Here is a 10033-nt window from a genome sequence, read left to right as displayed (position 1 = left end):
CTACAGAAGGAGAAGGAGAAGCAGGCTCCCCACTGAGTGGGGAATCCCATGCCAGGCTCCATCCCAGGACCCTGGAATCATGACCTGAACTAAAGTCAAATGCTTCATGCACTGAGCCACCCAGGTACCCCTCTGGGAAATATTCCTGAAGGTTCCATCTAAAGACTTCCCCCTTGCCCTTCCCAATTATCCAGGAAGCACCAAATTTCCTAACTTAAAACTCTTTCTGATTAAAATAGCCAAAGTGATTTCCATTCTCTGCAACTGGAACAAGATTCTGGAGTTCAAAGGCTTAGTCATCTTTTGATAACTATGTGTTGAAAACATCTGTACATCCATCTCTCTGGCCTAACTTTGGCCTATGGCCAGTAAGTCACACCTACATTCTGGTGACCAGAGACCCAGAATGTCTGAGTGTCCTGAGTGACTGCTGATTGCTGGTGAGAACACAGGGCACGCAGGTCGGAAGTGTTTGTGGATTTCACTTTGTTGGGTATTTGTGACCACAGTGATCAGTTATTTATTTTATTTATTTATTAGTTATTTATTTAGTTAGTTTATTTATTTCAGTTATGTATTTATTTGTATGTTTTGTTTTTGTTTTGCACACATTGACAGTAAAAAAAGTGTAGTAGATATGCACGTAAGTTTTAGACAAGATCTGGGTGAATCCAGCTCTTCCACTTATGGCTTGCAGGTTAATCTCATAGAATCTCATTTTCCCCCCACAGGAATGAGGGTAAAATGTTGGCAACAATTTTATAAGATTTTTGTACTGAAGTAAGTGCGATAACCTGTGTATATATATGTAAAGCTCTTAGTGGTTTTGCCTGTACGTATACCTCTTAAGGACATGAAGGTGTAAATTACTAATTTAAGCAAATCCGCTAACTTGAGAGACTGCCTGGTCAGACCAGTCTGTGTCCCTGGATACTGTGACTTCTTTTTCTGAGACAAACCCAGAGGTGTTTTGTAGACTAGATGGACTAGAGGTTGCTTTGAGGACTAGATGAGAAAATGTCCAGTTACTCCTGCGAGCCCTATTGATGACTGGTTTTTTAGGAGAGAGCATGCAAGGAGCGCATTTAGGAGGAGCCTGGGGAGACCCCACAGACCTTTCCCAATAAGCAAAATGTAGTCACCACCATTTCACAGCAAACTGCAAAAGGCTGCTGCTAAATGTATTCTACTTTCTCAGTAGAGTGCAAGTTTTGACTTTGAGGACCATTTTTGGGGAAAGTCTTAACTCACCAACAATTTTTTTAGACAGTCTCCCTGAAATGAGGGCTATTTCTGGGGATATGCCTACAGACATCCAGGAATGATTCTTGAAGGGGGAACCTGTAGAGAAAATTTTGAACATCGGAGTGGTCAAAGGGCTGCCATGTCCATTAATGTGGGAGCCTTATTTTCTTTTCTTTTTTTTTTTTAAAGATTTTTTATTTATTTATTTGACAGAGAGAGAGATCACAAGTAGGCAGAGAGGCAGGCAGAGAGAGAGAGGAGGAAGCAGGCTCCCCGTGAAGCAGAGAGCCTGATGCGGGGCTCGATCCCAGGACCCTGAGATCATGACCTGAGCCGAAGGCAGCGGCTTAATCCACTGAGCCACCCAGGCGCCCCTGGGAGCCTTATTTTCTGTGTTATACACTGGGTATTGCCTGTTCAGTGATTGTTCCCCCTCTTCCTTGTTGAAGATTCCAATTTTATTTGGACTGCAGCTTGCCCAGCCACAGGGGACCAGTCACGACTAAAATAAGTCAAGCATAGTAATCCTGTTTCCTTTTGCTAAATGACTGATTTAGAGGTCTAGCCAATGACATAAGAAGTCAGCTAGGGGATTCTAGAAAAGATCTTGCTTCCTGCTGGAGGATACTCACTCCATCCTTCCTGCTTTGGAATTTGTCAATGTTGTGAGAAATTGTGATGGTTGGTGCTGCTGCAACCATCTTGCAACCACAAGGTCAAGAGAACCACAGAAATCCATAGACAGCATTCTTACGTTTGACTCCACCCCAAAAGTGCCTACCTCTAGACTTGTCATTAAGTGAGATCATACTCAGAGGGTTGGTCTGTTGTATTGCTTTGACCCTGACTCAGCCTGGGTGCAAAGTATGATGTCCTGGGCAAAGTTTGAGAAGATAATTTAGTACAAACTCTGGTTGATAATATCTACTTGAGTGTCCCTCCAAAATTTTTCTCGTTATATTTTCTGTACTAGACTGTGCTATATGGCAAATATATGGCAAAGCAGTCTGCCACCATGGATAGATATTTTCTGTCTCTGAGCCAATCTGGTACAAAGGAAGATCAAGTGGAGTGTGGCTGTTCCTCACCCTGGTGTGTTTCGAGTAAATAAGCTTATTCACACAATTGTGTTGGGACAGCAGAAATTTCCATGCTGAGAGGACTTCAGCTATGTTATTCCTAGCTGGTATAGACAGGATCATGTTTTCTGTCATAGCCTCAATAATTGATTCTAGAAATAACGCCCCCCCCAAACTTCCCTCAGCACACCCAAGGAACATATTCCAGATAGTTATATTTCTTTATTCTTCATATTGGCTCTTTACAGCACTTTTTTGTCATCCTGTCTTTTTTTAATTCTCAAAATCTGCTGCATGCTTGGCACAAAGACTGTGTTTTGCTTGCCCTAATGGCTAATTACTTGAAGTGGGAAAAAACTCTCAACTACAGACTGATGAACAACATAAGCGTGGAAGTTACTACCCCCATGTAGAGCCACTCTTCTTTGATGAAAATATTTCATAGGATTAAATGAATCCACAAAGAAGTTTACACCATATATTTTGGTAAAAAAGGAAGCAGGCCTCCTGTAGAAAGACACTGTGACTTCTGTTTAACCACAATAAAGATCTTGTTTTAGACCTGATATATTTTAGATTTATAGACCTGATATATTTTAGAATCAAGAATGGGCTATGAAACCGCCAGAAATTTTGCTCAGATAACCTGACTGGATGTACACATTTAATAAGAAGTTTTAGAAAAAGTTATTATTCCAACAGTTTCCAGCTTTCCAAAAAAGTTATTATTCCAACAATCTCCATTTATACATAATACCATTTTAATAACATCCTGTAAACTTGTAAAGGAGCATCCCTTCTTTCAAGAGAGATTTCTTGGTTTTGTTTTGATTATAAAAGTAACATATGCTCCGTGACAAAAAGCAAACCACATATTCAAATGTTCAAATGTAGAGTGCGGAGGTTCCCTATAAGCTCATCTCTCAGAGACAACCACAACTATTTAGTGCACAGACTTCCAGTTTTGCATACATATTTATGTAAATGGGATCTAACTCAACACACAGTTTTATAAACTGCTTTTGTCACTTAAAATTTGTATCTTGAACATCTCTTCAATTTAAAGTTATATACTTCATCTTTTTAAAATTGACATATAATGTATTATTTGCCCCAGGGGTACAGGTCTGTGAGTCATCAGGCTTACACACTTCACAGCACTCACGATAGCACATATCCTCCCCAATGTCCATAACCCAGACACCCTATCCCTGCCTCCCCACTCCCCAGCAACCCTCAGTTTGTTTAATGAGATTAAGAGTCTCTTATGGTTGGTCTCCCTCCCAATACCATCTTGTTTCACTTTTTCCTTCCCTATCCCCCAGAACCCCCTACCTGGACTCTCAAATTCCTCATCTCAGAGAAACTATAGGATAATTGTCTTTCTCTGGGTGGATCTAGGGGTATTACGCTGAGCAACATACTTCATCTTTTAAAAGAGATGCATAATAGTTCAGTGGGTTGATACACTTTATTTTACTTAATCAAAGAAATACACATGTAAAACCTTTTTTTTTCCTTTTACTATTTTAAACAAATCTACAGGTAATACCTACATACCTCCACCGTCATATGCTTTGATTATTTTTCTGAGGATATATTTCAAGAAATGGAATAACTTTTTTTTTAAAGGATTGTGGTTTAAAATTTTAATACCCTTTGGCAAATTTCTCTAGAAAGTTTATTTCAATTTGTACTCCTGTACACAATGAATGACACAACCCTTTTCCCAATATCTTTACCATTGCGAGCAGTAATAATTGTTTGAATGTTTATCAATCTGAAAGCTAATGTCACTGATGTTTTGCTCTCTATTTAGTTAATGATTAGTGAGGTTGAACGTCTTTTCATTGGTTTATTGGCCACTTGTATTTCATACTTTGTTAATTGCTTGAGCACACCCTTTGCTTATTGTCAGTCGGAAGGTTAATCTTTTACTTGTGAGAGTTTTTATAGAGTAAAGGCCTCAATTGTTTTTGTTTGTAGAAGTTACTCACTACTAAAGATTATTTATGCAGTGTATGGAATGTCAGTCACTCACGGAGTCCCAGTCTTCCTAGGGAAGCAAGCTGAGTTAGATGGTGGCTTCTCTTTCTGGCATTTCAGATGTGCATTGAGTAGAGTACTTGTCGCTCTGTACTCAGTGCTTGGGGGTTGACTCCTTCACTATACAGGTATCTAATAAAAGATGGGGAAAATCCTTGTTTATTTTTTTTTAAAGATTTTATTTATTTATTTGACAGAGATTACAAGTAGGCAGAGAGAGAGAGGAGGAAGCAGGCTCCCTGCAGAGCAGAGAGCCCGATGCGGGGCTCGATCCCAGGACCCTGAGATCATGACCTGAGCCGAAGGCAGAGGCTCAACCCACTAAGCCACCCAGGCGCCCCAATCCTTGTTTATTTTTATGCCTTAGTACAGACATGACACTCTGGGATAGTCATTGAAAGTGGTAACAAAAGCAAAGCCATTTGGTGTCCTTTCTTCTCTGTCTTCCATAGCACAGCCCAGGCAGAATCTGCAGAGTGGTAAGGCAGCCAGTTTCACTCTACTCAGCCCAGATTGGGGCACTTTCAGTATGTCAACATTATAGCAGAGGCAGGTGATGTTCAGAAAAGGACTACACTTTTTTGATGATTTGACCATTTTTCAATTCAAGGGAACTCTCCCCCAAATTTGGAAATTAAGGGTCAAAATGAAAAAGCCACCAACTGTATCTGTGGTACTATATATAAATGGAAAAAATTAAAATAGAATGATGCTGGGAAGAGTTAGCCTTACAAATACCTCAAAAATGATAGATTGTTGGGCGCCTGGGTGGCTCAGTGGTTTAAGCCGCTGCCTTCGGCTCAGGTCATGATCTCAGGGTCCTGGGATGGAGTCCCGCGTCGGGCTCTCTGCTCGGCAGGGAGCCTGCTTCCCTCTCACTCTCTCTGCCTGCCTCTCTGCCTACTTGTGATCTCTCTCTGTCAAATAAATAAATAAAATCTTTAAAAAAAATGATAGATTGTTAAAAAGAAAATGACTATTTTTGAAACCACAATTAGATATTTACTCATTTATTTCTAGATGCAAATGTATGTAGTGTGTGTAAATTCATTTTACAGCTTATTCTCTTTTTAGTGATCATGCTGATAACTGAAATTTCTGAAGAGCTATTGCTAAGCAATATAACTTGAAGCATGTAATGAAGCTTTCTGGGTGACTACTTAAATGTAAGAAAGTACTGTCTTAAGTTTACTACTTCATTATGGATCTACTTTTAATGTTTGTGTGATTGCATCCTTCTTCCTTAATTAAAAATTTTTTTACAGTCATTTAAAACTGATCTAATAATCTAACCAAAGATGAAAGAGGAAATATCTTTTGGAGAAAAATGTTTACATAGTGACAAGGAGACAAGACTTTGGTGTTCAACATTGGGTTATCTGTCATTATCTAACTGGGTGACTTGAAGCACATCCCTCCCTCTTTCTGACCCAAGACTTTACCAGAAGTTCCAGCCAATATGAGAAGACAAAAGACATGGAGCAAAAGCAAGGGAGAAAAGACAACATTTTCTAGTTGTACTCTATTGTATATGTTGAAAATCCAAATGACTTTACAGATAAATTAATAGATATAATAAAATTGTTCAGCAAGTTCAACAAGTATACAAGTAATCAATCTTGTATAAAAGATTGACATACAAAAATCATTTGTTTTGCCATATCGGCCATAAATAAGAATAGAAACTGAAGAAAAGATGCCATTCTGAGAACAACAAAAACTGAAGGTAACCTAGAAATAAATATGTGTGGGTTATCCATGGAGAATATTAAAATACATTACTGAAGAACCTAAGGAAAAAATCTGAACAAGTAGAGGTATATACTATGTTAATAGATGAAAACGATTCATGTTGTCATTAAGATAATTTTTTTTAAAGATTTTTATTTATTTTTTTGACAGAGAGAGATCACAAGTAGGCAGAGAGGCAGGCAGAGAGAGAGGAGGAAGCAGGCTTCCCACGGAGCAGAGAGCCCAATGCGGGGCTCGATCCCAGGACCCTGGGATCATGACCAGAGCCAAAGGCAGAGGCTTTAACCCACTGAGCCACCCAGGCGCCCCTGTCATTAAGATACTTGATGTCATTTCCCTCCCCGCAAAACTTACAAACTCAAAAACATTCCAATAAAGTCTCAGTAGAGTTTTTCATGGAACTTGACATATTGATTCTGAAATTCATATGGAAAAAGGCCAAGAGGCCTCTCATATAAAGGCCAGGAGGAGCTAAAGCAATTTTGAAGAAGCAGGAAGGGAGGCTCACCTTCAGACATGAAGATAAATTATAACACTATGGTAACACAAGGTGGTGCTTTTTTTCCAGAGATGAACAGAAAGACTAATGAACATATTGGTACAAAATAGAGCTCAGCAAAAGCCCATACTCATATGAGCAGTTGATACATGACAGGAACACCACCACAAATCAGTAGAAAAAAGCATGGGCCTTATTAAATAGTGACAGTACAATTTAATAGCATTAGATAAATTCCAGACAGATTAAAGAATTAAATATGAAGGACAAAACTTAAAAACTCTTAGAGGAGAATACAGATGACTATTTTTATAATTTCTGTTGGGAAGTATTTCTTAATAGAAAGCCATGAAAAGCATAAACAAAAAGTTTGATGAATTTGATTATATTAACTTTTTTTTCCCATTTTATTTATTTTTTCAGCATAACAGTATTCATTCTTTTTGCACAACACCCAGTGCTCCATGCAAAACGTGCCCTCCCCATTACCCACCACCTGTTCCCCCAACCTCCCACCCCTGACCCTTCAAGACCCTCAGGTTGTTTTTCAGAGTCCATAGTCTCTTATGGTTCGCCTCCCCTTCCAAATTTTGTTTTTTTTTAATAAACATATAATGTATTTTTATCCCCAGGGCTACAGGTCTGTGAATCGCCAGGTTTACACACTTCACAGCACTCACGATAGCACTTACCCTCCCCAATGTCCATAGCCCCCTCCCCCTCTCCCAATCCCACCTCCCTCCAGCAACCCCCAGTTTGTTTTGTGAGATTAAGAGTCATTTATGGTTTGTCTCCCTCCCAATCCCATCTTGTTTCATTTATTCTTCTCCTATCCCCCTAAACCCCCCATGTTGCTTCTCCATGTCCTCATATCAGGGAGATCATATGATAGTTGTCTTTCTCCGATTGACTTATTTCACTAAGCATGATACGCTCTAGTTCCATCCACGTCGTCGCAAATGGCATGATTTCATTTCTTTTGATGGCTGCATAGTATTCCATTGTGTATATATACCACATCTTCTTTATCCATTCATCTGTTGATGGACATCTAGCTTATTTCCATAGTTTGGCTATTGTAGACATTGTTGCTATAAACATTCGGGTACATGTGCCCCTTTGGATCACTATGTTTGTATCTTTAGGGTAAATACCCAGTAGTGCAATTGCTGGGTCATAGGGTAGTTCTATTTTCAACATTTTGAGGAACCTCCATGCTGTTTTCCAGAGTGGTTGCACCAGCTTGCATTCCCACCAACAGTGGAGGAGGGTTCCCCTTTCTCCACATCCTCGCCAGCATCTGTCATTTCCTGACTTGTTAATTTTAGCCATTCTGACTGGTGTGAGGTGATATCTCATTGTGGTTTTGATTTGTATTTCCCTGATGCCGAGTGACGTGGAGCACTTTTTCATGTGTCTGTTGGCCATCTGGATGTCTTCTTTGCAGAAATGTCTGTTCGTGTCCTCTGCCCATTTCTTGATTGGATTGTTTGTTCTTTGGGTGTTGAGTTTGCTAAGTTCCTTATAGATTTTGGATACTAGCCCTTTATCTGATATGTCGTTTGCAAATATCTTCTCCCATTCTGTCAGTTGTCTTTTGGTTTTGTTAACTGTTTCCTTTGCTGTGCAAAAGCTTTTGATCTTGATGAAATCCCAATAGTTCATTTTTACCCTTGCTTCCCTTGCCTTTGCCGTTGTTCCTAGGAAGATGTTGCTACGGCTGAGGTCGAAGAGGTTGCTGCCTGCATTCTCCTCAAGGATTTTGATGGATTCCTTTCTCACATTGAGGTCCTTCATCCATGTGGAGTCTATTTTCGTGTGTGGTGTAAGGAAGTGGTCCAATTTCATTTTTCTGCATGTGGCTGTCCAATTTTCCCAGCACCATTTATTGAAGAGGCTGTCTTTTTTCCATTGGACATTCTTTCCTGCTTTGTCGAAGATTAGTTGACCATAGAGTTGAGGGTCGATTTCTGGGCTCTCTATTCTGTTCCACTGATCTATGTGTCTGTTTTTGTGCCAGTACTATGCTGTCTTGATGATGACAGCTTTGTAATAGAGCTTGAAGTCCGGAATTGTGATGCCACCAACTTTGGCTTTCTTTTTCAATATTCCTTTGGCTATTCGAGGTCTTTTCTGGTTCCATATAAATTTGAGGATTATTTGTTCCATTTCTTTGAAAAAAATGGATGGTATTTTGATAGGGATTGCATTAAATGTGTAGATTGCTTTAGGTAGCATGGACATTTTCACAATATTTATTCTTCCAATCCAGGAGCATGGAACCTTTTTCCATTTTTTTGTGTCTTCCTCAATTTCTTTCATGAGTACTTTATAATTTTCTGTGTATAGATTCTTAGCCTCTTTGGTTAGGTTTATTCCTAGGTATCTTATAGTTTTGGGTACAATTGTAAATGGGGTTGACTCCTTAATTTCTCTTTCTTCAGTCTTGTTGTTGGTGTACAGAAATGCAACTGATTTCTGTGCATTGATTTTATATCCTGACACTTTACTGAATTCCTGGACAAGTTCTAGCATATTTGGAGTGGAGTCTTTTGGGTTTTCCACATATAGTATCATATCATCTGCGAAGAGTGATAGTTTGACTTCTTCTTTACCAATTTGGATGCCTTTAATTTCTTTTTGTTGTCTGATTGCTGAGGCTAGGACTTCTAGTACTATGTTGAATAGCAGTGGTGATAATGGACATCCCTGCCGTGTTCCTGACCTTAACGGAAAAGCTTTCAGTTTTTCTCCATTGAGAATGATATTTGTGGTGGGTTTTTCATAGATGGCTTTGATAATATTGAGGTATGTGCCCTCTATCCCTACACTTTGAAGAGTTTTGATCAGGAAGGGATGTTGTACTTTGTCAAATGCTTTTTCAGCATCTATTGAGAGTATCATATGGTTCTTGTTCTTTCTTTTATTAATGTGTTCTATCACATTGATTGATTTGCGGATGTTGAACCAACCCTGCAGCCCTGGAATAAATCCCACTTGATCGTGGTGAATAATCCTTTTAATGTACTGTTGAATCCTATTGGCTAGTATTTTGGCGAGAATTTTTGCGTCTGTGTTCATCAAGGATATTGGTCTGTAGTTCTCTTTTTTGGTGGGATCCTTGTCTGGTTTTGGGATCAACATGATGCTGGCCTCCTAAAATGAGTTTGGAAGTTTTCCTTCCATTTCTATTTTTTGGAACAGTTTCAGGAGAATAGGAATTAGTTCTTCTTTAAATGTTTGGTAGAATTCCCCTGGGAAGCCGTCTGGCCCTGGGCTTTTGTTTGTTTGGAGATTTTTGATGACTATTTCAATCTCCTTACTGGTTATGGGCCTGTTCAGGTTTTCTATTTCTTCCTGGTTCAGTTGTGGTAGTTTATATGTCTCTAGGAATGCATCCATTTCTTCCAGA

This window comes from Meles meles, chromosome 5 (assembly GCF_922984935.1).
Source record: "Meles meles chromosome 5, mMelMel3.1 paternal haplotype, whole genome shotgun sequence".
Lineage (NCBI taxonomy): Eukaryota > Metazoa > Chordata > Mammalia > Carnivora > Mustelidae > Meles > Meles meles.
Note: the sequence above shows the minus strand (reverse complement) of the source record.